We start from the raw sequence: 19,715 nt of genomic DNA, 5'->3' as shown, positions 1-19,715 counted from the left end.
AATGGCATGAGTGACAGAACATTCAGCAAGTTTTGTGGTTTAACTATTCTGTGGCCTTAAGCACTTCAAGGTCATGTGATGGATGCACAGTATAGGCCATACAGTATAAAAAGTGAGAGGCTAGTAAGAGCTGGTTATCTATGATGCTGAGTGTTCCTGATTCGGTTACTAAAGAGGAACAGTTATACTGATATTATTGATAAAATCTTCAGTAACCATTTGTCTTACACTGTTAGATAGAAAGATAGAATTAATGGAAGTACATCAGAACATTGCCGTGTGTGTTGTATGTCATCCGAGGAGTGAGTGTGAAGGCTTGACAGTGAAGTGTCTTGCTGGTGGAATAAATAATCTTTCTGTCTGTATCTATGTATATCTATTTCTGTCTGTCTATCAATCAAACGCTCTCTCAGTGTGTTAATATCATTGTATCGGCATCATTGCTATTACCATTACCATGATCATCACCATCACCACCATCATCATCATCATAATCATTATCATCATCATTATCATCATCATCATCATCATTGTCATTTTTGTCAAAAATATGCATGTTAACTGATTTTTTTTGAAAGACAGTATGTGGAAAAAGAAAATAATAACCAGATTAAGATATTCATGGGTTAATTTATCATGATGAAGGGAATGTGCATGAGTGATGGTGGGGAAGGGAAATCAAAAAGGTATAGTGTTAAAAGATGTGGGAAAGTGCTGTTATGAGGGTTTGGGTAGAGAATAACTGATTAAAAAGATGACTATAGGTTTGACTGGCACAGGCCTTTATAAGTAGACTGCTTGGGACTACTTAATTTGAAGTTGAAAGCCAGTGAAGTTATGTTGAAGTAAGTTCTCTTGCAGAGGGTATGAAGGTTACAGTTCTGCATAGTACTAGACTGGCTTTGTTGACTGGTTCATGAAGCAGCTTTCTCACTGAAGTTCTGCATCTCTTTCAAAGTTGTGCCCTTCTCAGCATGGGAAGTGGAGTGGTGGTAAGGATAGTAACAAACAATTTATCATTTGTCTAATAATGCTTTGATCAGTTGTGATGAGTATAATAGTTTGTGTTTTGAAATTTGTATCCTGTACAATCATCGTATTGCAGAGGGATCTTTACATCAACTGCTACTTATCCATGAGTGCCATTCATCCTTGCCTGTCTTGGATGTTGGCATCATTGGTTGATATAATTGAAGTCTTTCTAAACACCACATCCAAGCCCCAGGTAGCACAGCATGGTGGTTGGAGGCCTCATAACATCACAGCCTTGTTGTATCTCTCATGGGGAGTTTGAGTTATATGTAGCTTTTTTTGTTTCTCTGGCATGTCATGTATAAACTCAATAGATGGTAAGCAGAAGCATAGTGCATGAGTTGCATGCAGCTAACTTAAAGGAAAGAAGTACTTATTGTATATTGTGTCATTAATTTTTGGGTACATTGCAAAATTTTTGAGGATTGTTGCATTATGAAGCATTTCAACAAATTTCAGAAATTTATCTGCTGGAGATGTGCTTTTCAGTTGAGATGCATTTTGCCTTTTCAGGTATTCTAATATACTTATTTTTAATCCTAATTCTTTTCCACAAATATGTTCCTGCATTTTGACCCAAATTCTCTTGCTAATCATGTTCCATTTGGTGAGCATGTATGGTTGAGGAGAGACATGCTTGTTATGTATCTGTTTCTATACAGATTATTGTTATTTATCTGTTTCTATAGGTGATATCCATCTTAAAGGGAATTGACTGAGACAAGATGTTGGCATACATATATTCACCAGGATTGCTTCACATCTTAGCCTTTAGACATCTTTGGGTTAGTCAGTACCTGCATGTAAGCATAAAGAATGAAGGAAATAACTAACAGGTTGGATTTTCAGACTAATAGGGATGGCTCTTTAGTATTTGTTGGACTTGCCTACTGCTATTGTGGTAACTAATAGAAGTTGCTCATAGTCTTGGCATTTAATAGATTTGAAGGAAATTAATCAACATTTCAAATCTACCTTAACATAAATATTTTGAGAAAGTGATACTTGACTGGCAGTAATTCATGGAATTCAAATGAAACCAAAATTACTTTTCATGTCACACTTCAGTGAATTGGCAGCTGGTAATTAGATAAAATACAGTGAACATCCCATAGTGTCTTGATACACATAAATTGAAGTGACTGAGAATGGAAATAATCCAGTTTTCAAGTGATTTTCGTTCGATTATTGAGGATGTTGGAACAATATGCTGGTTATTGTGGTGCAGTGGCTGGCACCTGGCAGTGGATCTTTGGGTTGTGGTTTTGATCCAGGCTGGGGCAGTTGGTGCATTGCTCACCCAGCTGTTCATCATTCCTTTGGGTTGGTTGCCGTACCTGTGGAAGGTAAACTTTGGAAACCTAGATATCATGTTGGCCCTGTGTTCCAGGTTAAGGGATGTCATTCACCACAAGCTCAAAGGTGAATGAGACGAAGATAAGTGCCGAGACCACATGCAGCTATAATGTGTGCCCCCAACTCTACCTTTTATTGTTTAAAATTATGACATGCAACCCAAAATATTTGAGTTTCAGAAAAAGTTACTGAGGAGTGTGAAGGCTCCTAGGCAAGGTTTGAGCTCATAAACATTGTGGGTCAATGTTTATTTTAAGTTTTAGTTGTTAATTTATAAGTCTAATTTGTCAGTTTTTTGTATTATCATTGCAGAAGTGAGGCACATTTGTTCAAACACTTGATTTGATGGTCTGCATATAGAGGAACATTCCTAGGCTGTCCACATTTTCATGGGTAGGTGGCAGATGGGGATGGAGAGGCTTACTTCTGTGAGGGGAGTATAGGTGCAGTAAACATAATGTTTTAAGTTAGCACACTGTAGTCTGCACTGAAGTACAGCAGTAAGGTTAGAAGAAATGAAAATATTTGGATGTGTTGTACTGGACAGCTGGGAGGTGGAGGCAGTGGTGCTACACAGGTATAAAGCTTAGGGAAGCAGGAGTCATGACAAATGCAGCACAATAAGCTGATGCAATAACAACAAATTTACTCTTTAGACAATGTCCGGTAATTATCTCTGTGGCAGATTTGTTTGTGTGAGAAAGTATACATTTGGATGAATTTCAATAGTTTATTTAGAAATGAGAACAGGCCTCCAAGGTTTGCAATGATTTACATATTTCATTATTTGTATTTATGATCTCTCTCTCTCTCTTAGATTCTCAAGTTATAAACCATATAGCTTATCACAAACTGTTGTTGCTGTGTTTGTATTTGTCGCTGAAGCATAATCATTAACTATGTATGTAAATATTGACCTGCCATTACTAATCTTTTAACATAGCAATATTAAATTAGTACCAATTGGGTGTTACAGACAATTTTCTCAAAATTTAAAAGACAATTGCCCTGTGCCTTATATTTTTGTTCCCCATAATGTATGTATGTAGTATTTATTTTTCTGCATTTCATCACTGGTTTATCTTGTGCTTGAATTATCCTTAAAATGAAGCCTCTTTGGTTGCATTGATGAAATTGTGAATATATATGTTTATTTCTCTCTCACCACTTGTTCAAGCACCTGGAGACATAATGGTGACTGCTGTTTGTATAGACTTGAGTCTGCCATACGTATAATGTACGTACATATTCTTTCATTCACAGGTAGAGACAACTATAAGTGTTCTGTAAATATTTTTGATTTTATAAATTTAAGAACCATGGAAAGTAATTGTTTTAAGACATATCAGAAAATAAAGAAACGGAGTAATAAAAGCACAATAATTGTATATAAAGAGCTTGTTAACCTCCTAGATGGGCACAGTGAATTGAAGTCTGGAAGGTGAGCAAAAGAGTCAAGAGAGAGGGTGTGCCTTACTTAAAGCTACAAGCCCATTTTTCTTTTTTCACAGTGTCCATAACTCAGATGATTGGACTTGAATGTAGGAAAGTCAATTAAATGTAGGTTGTTGAATGTGTCATGTAAGAATGAAATGTGCATCAAGGATATATACATTTTGTGATAGGTGAGGTCAGTAATGCATATTCATTATCACAATTGGATTGCAGCAAGGTCTCAGTAGTTAGTAGCTCATTGCCCACATGCCCAGAGTGCCACACAGCAGAGCTCCCATGAAGGAGTCATGATAAGTCCATTTGTCCATTGTGCAGGCGAATCTCAGCTTATGAATTAGTTACATTCTCTAAAATATGTTTTAAGTAAAAAATTAGTAAATTGAATCAGTTGTATATTTTGAAGTTTTTCTCTTAAATCCATATTCAGTATTTTCTGGTAAGGCTTTTGTTTTTATCTGGTTGAGCAAATTCTGCATCCATAAATCAAGACAAAGGAAAAGTAACTTTGTTTGTAGCTTTGAAAATTCAAAGATCAAATGTTCAAAAGACAAGATTCACCTGTACTTGGAGGTCATGAGAATCAAATTAAGTTGAACTTTTGCTTATAATCCTCTGTGGTACAGTAGTTCAGAATTGTATTTTGGCAGCAAGTTAGAAGTGTTATGTTTGATTAAGATAAAAAGTGAAGATTTTTAAAGACTACTTATACTGGTTAAATAGTATATAATAGAATAAAGACTCACTGCAGCCATTTCTTCATACATCCACCAGTCACTGTTGTGGGGTCAAGTTGAGGCAGCTGCAACAGGAATTGAGGGCCCAGACACTGTGAGGGACCAGCATGTCAGGTGGGTTCTTGGAAAGTTAGATGGGCCACTAGAGCCAAATATTAGGTAGTGATTCAGAGTAACAGACTTTGCCAGCTTTCACCACATTTGTTCAAGTAAGAATTATGATCAATGCTAAATTTCTGTGCTGTTATTAGTTCTTGTATTTTATATGTGGCCAAAATTTACTACCTACAACTTTCCTTCATTAGCATATGTGTCTGAGATTTAGTTTTTTCATAATTTGTTGTTCCTGAATACTACAAATGTGACCAAAGATACTGGTCTCTTCCTCTGGGATCCTAGCTTGCTGGCTGGCCACATCACACCAGGACTGGTTCCTTGAACTGAGAATTCTCTTCAGAATTTTTACTCCCCATATTGAAGTACCCTAATGTAAAGGGGTTCTCAGTCAAGTATATACCATATATAAATATAAACATGTTTTTAGCTTGTTTGACTTTAGGTACTGATTTAGTCGTATTTTACATGGTTGAAATTTGGCCAGAAAGACTGATTTATGTATGAAGACAGTGCTCTAGCAATATTTGAAGTTTCCCTTCTGATGAGAGCAGTCTGAAGTCAATCCTGCCAGGTACCAGTCAACACATCTTTCATGCTAAAAAGTCTCAATTCAGATAAAAATATTGAATAAACGTGTGATTTTCTTCTTTCTTGTGCTTTCTTTTCTCTTGTTTTCTGCTTGTGGATCATAAGAAGTGTCAACCAGAATTTTTTTAGATGGTGAGTACCAATGAAGACCAACAAATATTATAAACTGTATTGCTTATTTCATTATTATTATTATTATTATTATTATTATTATTATTATTATTATTATTATTATTATTATCATTATTATTATATATATTTTTTATTATTTCAGTAGAGTAGGTATGCAAGGTGTATGATAGTATGGATATCAACCATAGCTTCCCTTCATAACTTGTGCAACTCTTCCCTGGTATTTCATCATAATGAAGGTCTATGGCATGCCATTTTTATCTTGCATCTTCGTATCTTAAGAAGGTTGGTTATGGTGATGAAGTTTTCATGGTTCTTGGATACATGTGAATGTGATATGTACATATATAGTGTCATGGTTACCTGTGTACATGGCTTTTGTTTTTGTTTGCTGTAGGTAGTATAATTGTTGCCACATTGTGCTTTAACAAAGAAGTCCTACAGTGAACACTGGATTTAGTTATATTTTCTTAATTTTTCATATATGGCCTATGAACTGTTCAGAAGAAGAATAGTAACTGAATTACATATGATAATAAACTCTTGCAATATATGTGTAGCTGCACCAGCAGGTCTTCATTAGCTCTCAGGTGATGTGTCTTACTGATCACACCCATCATCATAGGGTTCAGGAAAGGCAATTCTCTCTCTGACATTTATTGATGAGGTATGTATGACCATAAGAACTGTAAACAAGTTTTTTGGTCTCAATTTCTTACAAAAATAACATTATACACTGACATCAAACACTTTCAACATATTACACTATTAATTAACAATAAATGCAATCAACTTGGCACTATGACATGACTGAAGCTGTCACTCTTGTTCAGCAGAGCAAAGAATTATGTTACAAGAGAGGTTTTAACCTTTATAAGTTCTTGTCAAACAACAAAGATATATTAGCTGCAACTTCTCATGAGAGAGCAGATGGAGTTAAAAGTTTGGATTTTAGTAAGAATGAAGACACACTACTCATAGAAAGAATTCTGGGAGTTGATTGGTGCATAGAATCTGACACGGTTCAATTTAGAATAAAGCTGAAAGACAAGCCACTCACTAGGAGAGGCATTCTGTCAACAGTGAGCTCTATATATGATCCATTATGTCTAGTGTCACCTATCATACATGGAGGAATTGTGTAAGAATGCAGTTGATTGGGATGATGTGGTGTCAAATCATGTTAAACCTAAATGAATGAAATGGAGAGAACTCCACAAACTAGATCTGCTAAAAGTACTTAGATGTTATAAACCTGATGACTTTGAAGTAGAAAAGATTGAACTTTATAACTTTTCAGATGCTTGCTAAGGATATGGCCAGTTCTCATATGTTAGGTTAATTAGCAAGACTGGCCAGATTCATTGTTCATTGTACATTAGCAATGGCAAAGTCAAGTGTCACACCTTTAAAAACCATGACAATTCCCAGACTAGAACTAATAGCAGCAGTGGTGTCAGTTAGAATTCATAAACTCTTAAAGGGAGAGCTTGAATACGAAAAAGTTGAAGTATTTTAGACAGAAAGCAAAGTAGTCCTTGGTTACATTGCAAATGAATCAAAGAGATTCTATATATATATTGCAAATAGAGTAGAAACAATTAGAGATCACAGTTCACGAGATCAGTCAAAATTTGTTGAGACAGAATAACCCAGCATACCATGCCTCTTGAGGCATGACAGCAGATGAACTTGTAATAGCAAGATCTGGTGGAATGGCCCAAAATTTCTTTGGCAACATAATGAAATGGGTAGCCATCCCCAGTGCAAAGTTATAAATGAAAGTGACCCTGAAGTGAAGAAAGTTGTATGTCATGCTGTAGTCACACAACAGCCCATAGATATCTTGGAGAGATTAGAATATTTCTCTGATTGGTTTAAAGCAAAGAGGGCAGTGGGTGTATGCCTTAAGCTTCTGAGCAGCTTCAAAGGAAAAGGTGATGGCAATACTAAGGTAAAAGGAGAGAAATATGTGCCAGTAAATGTAGTAGAAGTGGCAGAAGCTGAAAATGAAATAATAAAACTACTTTAAGCAAAGGCATTCCAGAATTAAATAAATGTATTGAAATCAACTGCTAACTGTAATTATTTAATTAAATGGGACATTGGCAAAAGAGCAAAAGAGATACACAAGACCAATTCCCTCTATAAGTTGGATTCCTTCATTGATAAGTGTTACACACCAATATTACGCACCACATGCGAACCCACACTTACACACCAATGTTATGCACCACATACGAACATGTACCCACAAATACCCACACACAGGTGCCCACAAGTGCGCTCGTGGGCATGCACATGGACTGCAAGAGGATAGTAGATATGGCTGGTAGGCCTATATCTATATGAAAAACCGCTGACACCACATCATCTATGATCCCTCTCACATGGGTCACAGTGGGCCTGGCACTGGGGACAATGACCCTCTTGTGGGGACAGTGAGAGCCATGACACCCTGCAACGACAAATTGAGGACAGTAACAAGGTATCTCTGATGAGCAGAGGCCATGTGCCCAGCGAGCCCTGTCTTCAAGAAGCCTCCTGTAAGCGTCTCTGTCAGTGCCTTCTGGAGGATCGACTCTGCACTTTGTGACTGTCTAAGACTAATGTGTAGTGTCCCATCTTCAGACTCAAGGAGTGAGGATGCTTGTGCCCATGGCATCCTCAGAAGCACCACAGGGTGGCCAGATGACATGGACACAAAGGGAACCCCCCCCATGACATCTGGATCCATTTGTAGAGGAAGCTTATCAAGAACCTTGGCTCAACCTAACCCCATGACAAGACACCGTCATGACTGCTGAACCTCACATGGGCCCAAGAGACTGTTTGCGACCTCTCCAACTGAGCACTCCTGCTGATGGGCAAGGTGCTGCCTGACTCCTCTGATACAGACCAGGGGCACATGTCCTGGGAGGGCTTCCTCTGGGCAGTGATCCATGAACTGGGCCAGCACTGGTGTCAAAAAACCCAAGATGCCATTGTCCCAACTGGTGAAGGATGCTGAGCATTGGCTGACATTGACAGGGTCCTTCTCGGCCATAGGGATCCCCCACATTGAGGGCCCCTCGGTTGCTGGGATCCTCAACCTGGACCAAGGATCACATCCTGCTGCTGATGCCCCAACTACTTCAGCCACTGCTGCTCCAGACACTAATACTGCAGTCCCATTCCCAGCTGCTTCCCCTAACAACAGGAATGCCCAATGCCCAGTTCCCAACCCTGGGTGAGGGGACAGGAGGACCTGCTGGGAAGAAGAGCAGAGCACCACCAACCTTAAGAGGTTCCAGTCTTATTTCCGCCAGCTGGACGACAGAACGCTGAGCCTGTGCAACTGCCAAGTTGAGGCGAGGGAATCACTCCAGAAATGCAGGACAGAGATGTGAGCAGAACTCCTGGTGGAGGTCCATAGGGCCCAGGATGAAGCTCATTCCAGTCATACTGAACCACACAGCATGGAAAGTTGTGACAAATTACACAGAATGGAAGTGATCCCTTGGCACCCAATGACTGCCAACAGTGTCAAGCCGGCTGGAGGACATTGGAACCCCAGACAAGGCCCAACCTGGTACAACCACCAGCCACCAAATAGGCACTGAGGTCTGTGTCACCCTAAGAAGAGGTTAAATTAGTGATGGGACCACTGGGGGGGCACCTGGTCTTGTACCCCTCACTTTCCTCCTCTGTAGTTCACATGAATCTCATTCAGGGAGTCCCGGCTCATCTCTTAGTTGACACTGGAGCCTTCTGCGGTTGCTTGAGTGGCAAGTTGTATAAGCACCATCAGGAACTCTGGGAGCCTCTCATGGGCTTTGTATCTGAAGGCACTGATTGAATTATGATTAAGAGAGAAAGGGAAGCCTTGGCTGTCCAAGTTGAATGGGCAGGGGGTGTCGGCTACCATCCACTTCCTGGTCATCCCCGACTGAGCACCGCCCATAACCTGCTAGATATGGATGCCCTGGAAGCAATGGGGGTCCTTATTGACACCAGGCTCCGGGTGGCCAGACTCCAGACACCTACGGGAACAAGCCAAGTATCTCTCCAACCAATGGAAATAAGCCAACTACTTCGCCTATCAGTGCTCCCAACCCCCTCCAGCTTCTCTTGCCATGCCAATTAAAGTTGCCAGTATGCAGCTGGAGGCAGATAGAAATAATGCATGGGGCAGACCCAAACCAACCCCTGCTGTTTGAATCATCTCCAGGCCTCTTGGCAGGAATAGGGGCCTGCCCCTCCATTTTTACTGGGCCAGTGTTTGACTGGCTAGCCACTCCACTGAGTCCCTCATCTTGGAATAAGGGTGGACCATTGGGACCCTAGAGAAAGTCAAAATTAATGAACTGCTCCCCTTAGGTCTGAAGCTGGTACTGCCTGACTTCCCTCTGGAACTGGAGGAACAGCAACGGCATGACCTGGGATGGCTCCTGAATGAGTTTGGTGACATTTTCTCACAAGATGAGGGTGATCCAGGCCACACTACCCTAGCTGAACATGAGATCCACACCACCGGACCACCTATCTGACTACCATTCAGACAACAAAATCCCACCCTATGGAGAGAGAAAGACCAGGTGCAGAGCATGCTATAGCAGTGAGCCTTCCACCAGTTTGTGGGCTGCTGCTGTGGTGATGACCACCAAGAAGGATGGATCTCACAGGTTTTGCCTTAACTTACGCTGCCTAAATAATGTGGAGTGGAGTGGGAATGGACCAGGGAATGCAAGAATGCTTTCCACAACCTCAAGGCAGCACTGATGTGCCCCCCAGTCACTGCCTTCCCAAACTTTGCACTCCTATTCCATCTGTGCACAGATGTCAGTGACCTGAGTCTAGAAGCAGTACTAGACCAAGGGCAGGATGACAAAGAACACCTCATCGCCTATGAGAGCTGCACCCTGAGCGCCTTGGAGAAACATTACAGCACTACCAAGAAAGGGTGCCTCGTGGTGGTCTGGGCATTGAAGAAATTCTGTTTTTACCTCCTCTGCAGTCACTTGCATGTGTTCACCAACCACCATAGTCTCTGATGGTTGTATTCCATAGAGTCAGAAGATAGCCCTCTACACACTTGGGCATGCTCTGTGGAAGAGTGTGACTTTGAGGTCAAAGACCATCCAGGAAAGTCACAGGTACATGTTGATGGCCTACCTCCAACCTCCCTTCAACTAATCTCGCTTCCCAGTGACAGAGTCTGCAGTCTCTGCTGTGCAGCATGGAAAATGCCCTCTCCTGAGACTTCGGTTGGTTGGCAGCCATCTGTTTGACTGGCTGGGATGCCTCACCCTCAAGTCGAAGGGTGCCAGACATGCTATGTCCCTGCTCCATTGCAGAGCTAAGGGACACTTGGGAATCTGTGAGATTCTAGCCAAGTTCCAACAGTGGTACCACGGCCCCCAAGATACACTCAACACCCTGACTGTAATGACCTGCTGTAAAGGATACCAACTTGGGACAGACTACCACAACTGCCTTGTGCCACCTGTGTCTTGCTGTAGACATGATGAAGCCTTAACCCCCACATTGGAGTAAGTGCTTCATTATCACCTCCATTGATTGCTTCTCCCACTTCACCATCCTCATACCCTCCAGTGACCACACAGGAATGACGGTAACCTGTGCACTGATGGACCAGGTCGTCTGTGTTCGGAGAATCCTCTTGGACTCAGGGTGTGACTTTACCAGTGTCATCTGGTCCCAACCTCAACTCATACTGGTATGTATCTTGGTGTGGACTTACAGGGTAATGGAATTGCCAAATGGTTCCATCAGATGATTGGCAACATCCTCTGAGCAGTAAGAGTGGAGGAGCCCCACTCCAGCTGGCTGGATGCTGTTGCCTCCACTCAATTAGCCATAAACTTGGCACCCCATGATGCCCATGGATACAGTCCTTTTGAGGTGATTTTCAGGTGGGTAGCTGGCCTCCAGTCCGATTGGCACTTCCCTGCCCAGACTGTGGACCCTGGCACAACTCCATCTTGACGATCATCTAACCACTCTCTGGGATGGACTGCGGGTTGCCCAACAAGCTACCTCACACCAGACACAACACCAAATCCCACAGTTGAGGAACCTCTTCTGGCCAGGGATATGCATCCTGGTCATTACCCCATACTATCACTGGAATTCTAAGCTTACACCCTGCTGGTCAGGACTATTCACCGTCACCTGTGTGCCCAATCCCTAGCAGGTTTCCTATGTCTGCCATCAGGCGCTGCAGGCACTGTGGACCCCGCCCTTCCACCTGCAGCAGACCGTCCCACCATCATCTAAAAGACACCTCCTGGGGCATGGTCCACCCACAACAGCCTACTTGCACCCCCACACATCCTTGGTAGGGTCATTGTGTCTTCCCTTTCTGCAGCTGCAGAGAGGGGTAATGTTATACACTGATATTATGTACCAAGCACGAACCCAAGCTTATGCACCACATAGGAACAAGTACTCACAGACACACACACCCAACCCACACAAATACCCATACACAGGTGAACACGAGCACACCTGTAGGTGCACACATGAGCTGCGAGAGGGTAGTACACGTGGCCGGGAGGCCTATGTTTATATGAAAAACCACTGACACCACACCATCCACAACTCCTCTCACATGGGTCACAGTGGGCCTGGCGCTGGGGACAATGACCCTCTTGTGGGAAAAGGAAGAGCCATAACACCCTGTGACGAATTGAGGACAGTAACAAGGTATCTCTGGTGAGCAGAGGCTGTGTGTCTAGCGAGCCATGCCTTCAGGAAGCCTCCCGTCAGCGTCTCTGTCAGTGCTTTCTGGAGGATTGACCCCACACCTTGTGAATGGCTAAAACTAACGTGTAGTGTCCCGTCTTCAGACTCAAGGAGTGCAGACACTTGTGCCCACTGTGTGCTGAGGGGATGTTCCCCATTGGCACCTTTGTCACTATCCTCCGTCACCACAGGGGGTATTTGGAGTGTGTTACAGGACTGGATAGTAAGCAGAGAGCTACTTTGACACCCGCAAGTGGAAGTGTCCTGAGTGCCACACCTGCAGGTTATGCATGCAGCAGCGCACTGGCCTGAATGGCGCCTGGGGCACCAGGAAAAGCCTACAGACATTGAGTGTCATCCTTCACCAACTGACCTCGACAGTGACCACTCTGACTGGCCTAACTGGTGACCCAGAGCCACAACGCCCATCCTACATTCCTCTGTCAGCACCTCTGCCCAGGGAAGGCAGTGCAGTTGATGGTGGTGGATGGCTTGCTCATGTCCTGGCCACTATGGGAGCCTACAACTGTAGAGTGTATACATGCCCAACCAAACACCTGGAGGTAAAGGTGTTGGAAGTAAAGACATACCATGCCATTGGCTGATCAGACAGAACGTAGGTCAGTGGTGGGGGCAGCAACCTCCTAAGGAGTCGCTGGTCCCCCAGTGGGGCATAACAATAAGAACGGTATCATGAAGATGGGAGGAAGATTAAAACTTGCTAATCTGGAAAATGAATCCAAATATCCAGTCATCCCTCCCAAAACTTCACATATAACCAACCTGATAATATGCCACCACCATAAAAAGAACAAATCACCAAGGCAGGGGCATAACTTTACATGAAATGGGGTCATGTGGATACTGGATAGTTAGAGGATCATCTCTAGTGTCAAGACATAATTCAAAGTGCATTACTTGTCGTAAAGTTAGAAGTATGACACGGACATAAGATGGCAGACCTGCCTATTGATAGACTAGAACCATCACCTCCATTTACATACTTAGCAGTAGATTTCTTTGGCTCATTCCATGTCAAAGAGAGCTGCAGAAAGTTTAAGAGATATGGAGTGATCTTTGCTTGTATGGCATGTAGAACTGTGCATATAGTGGCAGCCAACAGCAAGGTATAAGTTCCTTCCTAAGTGCATTTTATCACTTTGTAGGATGAAGAGGGCCTGTAGGACAGTCATGATGTGACCAAGGAACTAACTTTGTAGGAGCCAAATTGGAGTATGAGAAATGCATGAAAGAAAGAAATAATGATAAAGTCAGACAAGAACTTATGAAAGACCAGTGTGACTGGATTGTATTTACCATGAATGCACCCAATGCCAGTTACATAGGAGGAGTTTGAGAGAGAAAGATACGCACAGTGAAAAATATGTTGTTACTTGATCATCATGGTACTCAGTTAGATGACCAAGATATGAGAATCTTCTTAGTAGAAGCTGAAAATGTAGTTAATGGTCATCCTCTAACTGTGGGCCATCTTAATTCCCCAGACAGTCCTACACCACTGACACTCAATAATTTGTTAACTATGAAAACAAAAGTAGTCCTGCCTCCCCAAGTATCTTTGCTAAGAAGGCCTTATATTGCATAAAGAGATGGCACAGAACACAATACCTGGCCAATCAGTTCTAGTCCAGGTGGAGAAAAGAGTATGTGCAATCTCTACAACTTAGAAATAAGTGACAACACCAAAGAGAAATCTCAGTGCAGATGACATAATTATTATTATAAAGGATCAGAATGTATCAAGGAAGCAGTGGAAACTGGGGAAAGTAAAATAAGCATGTCCTGATCGTGATGGCCAAGTGATGAGAAAGGTTAAAGTCCTGATGTCAGACTGTAACTTTGATAACCAGGGAAAATCTACAAAGGCCAACAGGACCATCATACAAAGGCCAATACATTGTCTAGTATTACTGTTAGTTAGGTGATTCATAATGTAGCCTGGAGCATCCCCGCCAAGGAGCCAGTGTAACAAAATACTTATGTGCTAATACTAGTTATAAGGTACATATTAATGTTAATTCAAGATAAATTGTTACACAATTTAGGGGAGCGACATTGCGAAATGTTAAGTGTGTATGTGCCTCACATCATTATTTTTCTATGATCATAAGTGAAATAATCAATAGCTTCCTACTTCCATGAAAACATATGTAATACAAATAAGTATCAGTACTCAGTTCTATATAAAGTATAGTTAGTAAGTAATGTGGTTTACCCATTGATCACCTGCAGGCATCACTCACTCAGTGGTGGTGGCCACAAAAAGACAGGCAGGGAGGTGACCACAGTAAATACTTTAATTTTGTATTAGAAACTAAATATCCAGTCAGTGTGGGTACTGACTTCAAACCATCATCAACATAAAAGTTATTTTATACAAACTTGGCTGCATTAGTCATCTGCAGCTTTCTTAAGTGCAAAATAACACTTTGAGATGATGTAGCTCCAAACAAATGAGCTATCATTCTGTATTTAGGTATCTCATCATTAAGGTCACCATTTTTCCACTAGAGGAATCTTAACATGTCTCTCTATGTTCTGAGTTTATCTTCACTTGATGGTACATTGTTTCTATAGCACATACAAGTGCAATGCTTTCTTGTCTAAACCTACACAACACTCCAATAAGTTTGTTGGTAAGGTCTGAGCCTTGTAACAGAAGATTGCTTAGTGACTGGTTCCTGTAATTTGCACTACAATCAAATACTATCCTCAACTTCTTTGGCTTCCTTGGATGATAAACTCCATGATGTGGAATGTACCAGACCTTACCATCATTCCTAACTAAACCTTTTGTTAGTACAACTTCTGCTTAACCTTTGGTAATCATATCATCCATAAGCATCTTGTAATCACTTTTATGTTGATTATCCTTCTCAAGTTTAGCTTTTAATTTCTTGAGTCTCTGCTCTGTTAATATTTTGTTGTTTGGAAGCTTGACATCATTATCTTTAAGAGGACGGGGTAACTCATAATGCCCATCCTTCAGCTGATGTACTCCTTCTTTCATTTTACTCATAAATCTTCATATGATAATGTAGTGTCAGCTGACTTTCTATCACTGAAGTCAAGTTCAAACATATCTCTCACTTGAGAAAGATTAATTATCTCTTTGATTTTAATAGGAGCTACTAAGAAATTAACCCTCTTTTCTTCATTAATTTCTACTTCTTGTGCTATTGTTCTGTAGACTACCACTGTATCCTCCACTGGACTTTTGTATGAGGAGAGATTCTACCAACAGTCCCCAGCTTAGCTATGTCTTACATGCATAAGAATAATTGTCATTATCACCTGCTATTTGCTTTTGTGCCTTAACAGCTGCTGTGCAATCAAGACCAATGAGGAGCCCTATGTCAACATTAGGGTCATATTTCATTAGTGTGTCAGAGATTGCCCTCAAGTGGGACCAGTTACAAGCAGTCTTGGGCCTTTGGCATCTGATTCCATTTAGCTGAAATGTTTTCTGTGGAATATGCTGAAGGGACTGGTATTTCCACTTCTTCATTATAACCTCTCACGTCCATGAATTTTGGAACAATCAGTGATTTGTTTTCCACTTACTGTGTGAATATAAAGTGACACTGTTGGGGCCAACTCCCAATTTATCCAAAGAACTTTCCTTCATGAATGAAACATCAGGCTGCTCATCCAGTAAGGCATACACTAAATTTTATTCTCTTCATTACTAACATTATATAATCATACAGGAGCTGTCATGCTGTGTATGTCATGTGTTACTGATTCTGTTGCTTTGACTTTATTTGCTACTACAGTTGTGGGTTAGTTACCACCTTTAGGCCGAGTTGCTTGTTCTGGCTCCCCTTGGCTCATAGTTCTCATCATTTCATCATTGTGAAGAGCTGTGGGATGGTATTTCTGACATACTTTACATGATTTCCTTTTTCTACAATCTTTCTTTTTGTGACCCATTTTTAAACACCCTGTACATAACCATTTTTCTCTAGCAAATGTGTACCTGGTATTACCATCAAGTTTGGCAAATTCCTTGCAATCATCTAAGTCATGATCCTTTGTACAGTAGTGACAGAACTGTCTCTTTCCTTCTTGCTCCTTGAGAAATTGTTTGTTGGCTTGTACATGTACATTTACCTTACTCTGGAAAGAACACACTGGTTTTGTTTTTTTCTCAATTGATTTTGCCATAAAAGTTCTACTCCCTCTATTCTTTGTCATGGTGTTTGATTCCCTTGGTTTCCATTTGGATACCTTTGTTTCATTTTCATTCCAATTATTTACTTCCCTATTCACTGCATCCCAGGAAAGAAAGGGATTTCTGGCTCCTTCTGCTTCCTTCTGGATAAATTTACATAACATTTCAAAGGGCGGGTAACGCTCTTCATCACTGCTAGGAGTGCTGCTGTTACTGTTAGCGTCAAGATATGTCATTACTTGTTTTCTCCAGTCATGAACCATAAGATCAGGGAGTTTTGCTAGTATCTTTCTCTGCTCCTTAGGGTCATCCAGAAGTGACAAATGAGTATTGTGTTTCATTGCAGCTAGGCAGCCATTCAAAAAATCTGAAAATGCTGTTAAAGCTCGCCCACTATACTGGGAGATTGGTGGCCAATTCATTAACTTTCTCATGCAAGCATCAGCTATGATACTTTCACTTCCAAATGTCTCCCAAAGAATATTCTTTGCCTTTTTATAGTCAGCATCAGAATTATGGTACATTAACATTTTAATAGCATTTTTTGCCTTACCACTTGTATACTTGTTTAAGTAGGCAAGTCTCTCTGCACTACTAAAAGTTCTAGATTCTACATAAGTTTCAAAGATTTTCATCCAAAATGGAAACTCCAAGGGTTCTCCACCAAAAATATCAGGTTCTATTGGAGGGAGGCTCCACTTGGGATCAGGTACATTAATTACAAAATTTCCTGCAGGATGGGAAGAGGCTTGACAAATCCATCTCACATTATCATTAAGCATGTTGACATTATGAGTGTGTCTACAAGAACATGGTACAAAACTTTGTGCTGTAGGTTTGAGATTCATTGTTTGAGGTTTACTGACTATTTGTCTATCTACTTTATTTGTCATCAATTCATCATCTCTTTGGCAGGAGATAGTTTCCTGTAGGTCATGGAATGTAACATATTTGTGAGGCATGGCATTGTCATTTTGTTGATTTGCAAGTGCCTGTGCTTTCATTTCATTTTGTGACTCTATGTATTGTTGAAGATAACTTTGCTTCCCTAAACTTTTATCACCACCTGGAAGCATTTTAATTTCTTTTTCAACTAAACTAAGAGCATTAAGTTCTGCAATAGCAACTGCTAAATCCCTCTCTTTACTTTTCTTTGGTAACATTGCTTCTGGCTCTGCTAAACTATCATGATATTCCATTTCCTTTCTAAGTCTGGCTACCTTTGCTGCTGCTTCTTGCTTTCTTTGTGCTGATGAACATGAAGTAGATGAGACTCCAGAATGTCTAGACCATTTACTAGAATAAATTGATCCTTTGTCACCCTTTAACTCTTTCCTTTTACACTCTATACTTTCTAATATTTCATAATGAACTCGTTGGTTGTATTCCAGCTCATCATTTAGGTCCTCTGACCTTTCTGGCTCTAGTTCAACCAGTTTTGTATATTCCACACAATAATGATGAAATGCCTCTACTTCTTCATCTCTCATGGGCTCTAATTCTAAAGGGCTAATTACATTTTTTATTGTTTTTCTAATTTTGCTGGTAATACTGCTCCATTTACGCTTACAGGACTCTGCTCTTCCACTGGTTACAATGACTTGATATTCTCTTCCACTATCGGTCAGCACTCGTTCCCTGATGCTAACGTCATTATTATTTTGACCCTTGTCCACTTGTTCCTCCCCACCTTCCTTAAGGCCACCTGAGGCATTCATTTCCTCAGTACCAGACATATCTAACAACTTAATTGTGTCTATATTGAGTTAAGTTACACTGAAAGAGCAATTAAAATTACCCTTCTAATAATAACTAATTTGGGTTATTTTCTCTCACTTTCACTCGATTCAGTGTAAATTTATACTAACATATTTTCTTGCCTGTGACCATGGGTTCAACAAAATGGTGGCGAGGCACTGTAGGTAGAAGGGAGTGGTTGTCGTCAAGGGTAGAGCTGACCCCGGGGCCTCAGAGGTCAACTGATAGGCTTATGTCAGCGTCCCTTCGCCCCGTGACTCACTGCCGACGATCTCAAATGGGGCCAATTTCTTGCTTGTAGGGTCGAGTTCTTACTGTAGGAGTTCTTCATTAGCTCTCTGGTGATCTGTTTCACTGATCACACCCATCATCGCAGGGTCGAGGAAAGGCAATTCAATCTCCGACATTTATTGACGAGGTAGGAGAGACAGTGGGAACTGTGAACAAGTTCTCGGTCTCAATTTCGTATAAAATAACATTATACTTTGGTATCAAATACTTCCAACATATTACAGTATTCATGGACAACACATGCAACCAACTTGACACTATGACATTTAGTATCTACTACAAAATTAAGGTATTTACCTCGGACACCTCCCTGCTCGTCTTCATGTGGCCGCCACCACTGAGTAAGTGACGCGGAGACGCCCGCGGGCGGTCAGTGGGTGAACCACACTCTACTAACAATTGAGTATCGGCTTGAGACTTTATATAGAATTGAGTACTGCTACTTATGTGTATTATATATGTTTTCATGCAAGTAGGAAACTATTGAACATCTCACTTATGATTACAGAGGAATAATGATGTGGGACACACACATTTTACATCCAGTAATAATCTGTAACAGATACTGATGTAATTTAAAACATTTCAACCAAGTGCCACATGTACATACAATCTTACCCACAAGTATTTCCTCACATCTTAGCCTCTTAGCTTCCAGGAAGGAGATAACCAATCCCCACTGGCACTGCCCACACTGTGTGAGGGTTGCTTGTGCATTAGGGACAGATAGCAGAAGCTGGTTTACTCCTACTACCTACATTACAATAGATCGCTCCTCTTACCCCATATCTATCCTGATTAGCAGATTGGATTAGTTATAGATGAGCCTACTGTAAAGTTCCTTTAGGTTGCATCACCATTTATGTGCTTACAACTGCTCCTGCATCCCAATTCTCTTTACAGATTCACATTATCCATCCATCCCATTAGTGGTCTTCCTCTTAGTCTTACAGCGCTCACATCGGGTACCATCATCATCTCAGCGTGCTCCAACTTAATGAGTGGAGTGTGAGATAAGAAAGAAAATAATTAAGAAATCCCTTAATCTAGATGGCTAAACACATATATAGCTCTGCTATATATATGAGAGAGAGAGAGAGAGAGAGAGAGAGAGAGAGAGAGAGAGAGCAGCCCCTCTCACCAAGAAACTGCCAATAACCAAAATCAGACTTGCAAACTTTTAGGAGTGAAATGAGCTCCATACCACTGAGCTACCTGGTCCAGGATACGGGATGCAAAATGGCATTTAATTCAAGCCAGTGTCATAAAATGGGGAGAAGTGGACAGAAACTTTGATGGACATAGAAATC

At 41.1% G+C, this 19,715-nt stretch overlaps 1 long non-coding RNA gene across 1 annotated transcript; it reads right to left on the bottom strand.

Annotated features, from left to right (window-relative positions):
- Positions 1-2,110: 2,110 nt before the first annotated feature.
- On the bottom strand, positions 2,111-19,461 carry LOC135094892 (uncharacterized). Its single transcript, XR_010264004.1, has 4 exons — positions 18,703-19,461; positions 18,225-18,551; positions 4,587-4,669; positions 2,111-2,369 (listed from the first exon to the last, which is right to left on the bottom strand). It is a non-coding gene; the product is annotated as an uncharacterized LOC135094892 (long non-coding RNA).
- Between the last annotated feature and the right edge of the window lie 254 nt (positions 19,462-19,715).

The sequence above is a fragment of the Scylla paramamosain genome, chromosome 3 (assembly GCF_035594125.1).
Source record: "Scylla paramamosain isolate STU-SP2022 chromosome 3, ASM3559412v1, whole genome shotgun sequence".
NCBI classification, from domain to species: domain Eukaryota; kingdom Metazoa; phylum Arthropoda; class Malacostraca; order Decapoda; family Portunidae; genus Scylla; species Scylla paramamosain.
This window is presented reverse-complemented; position numbering and strand designations above follow the sequence as displayed.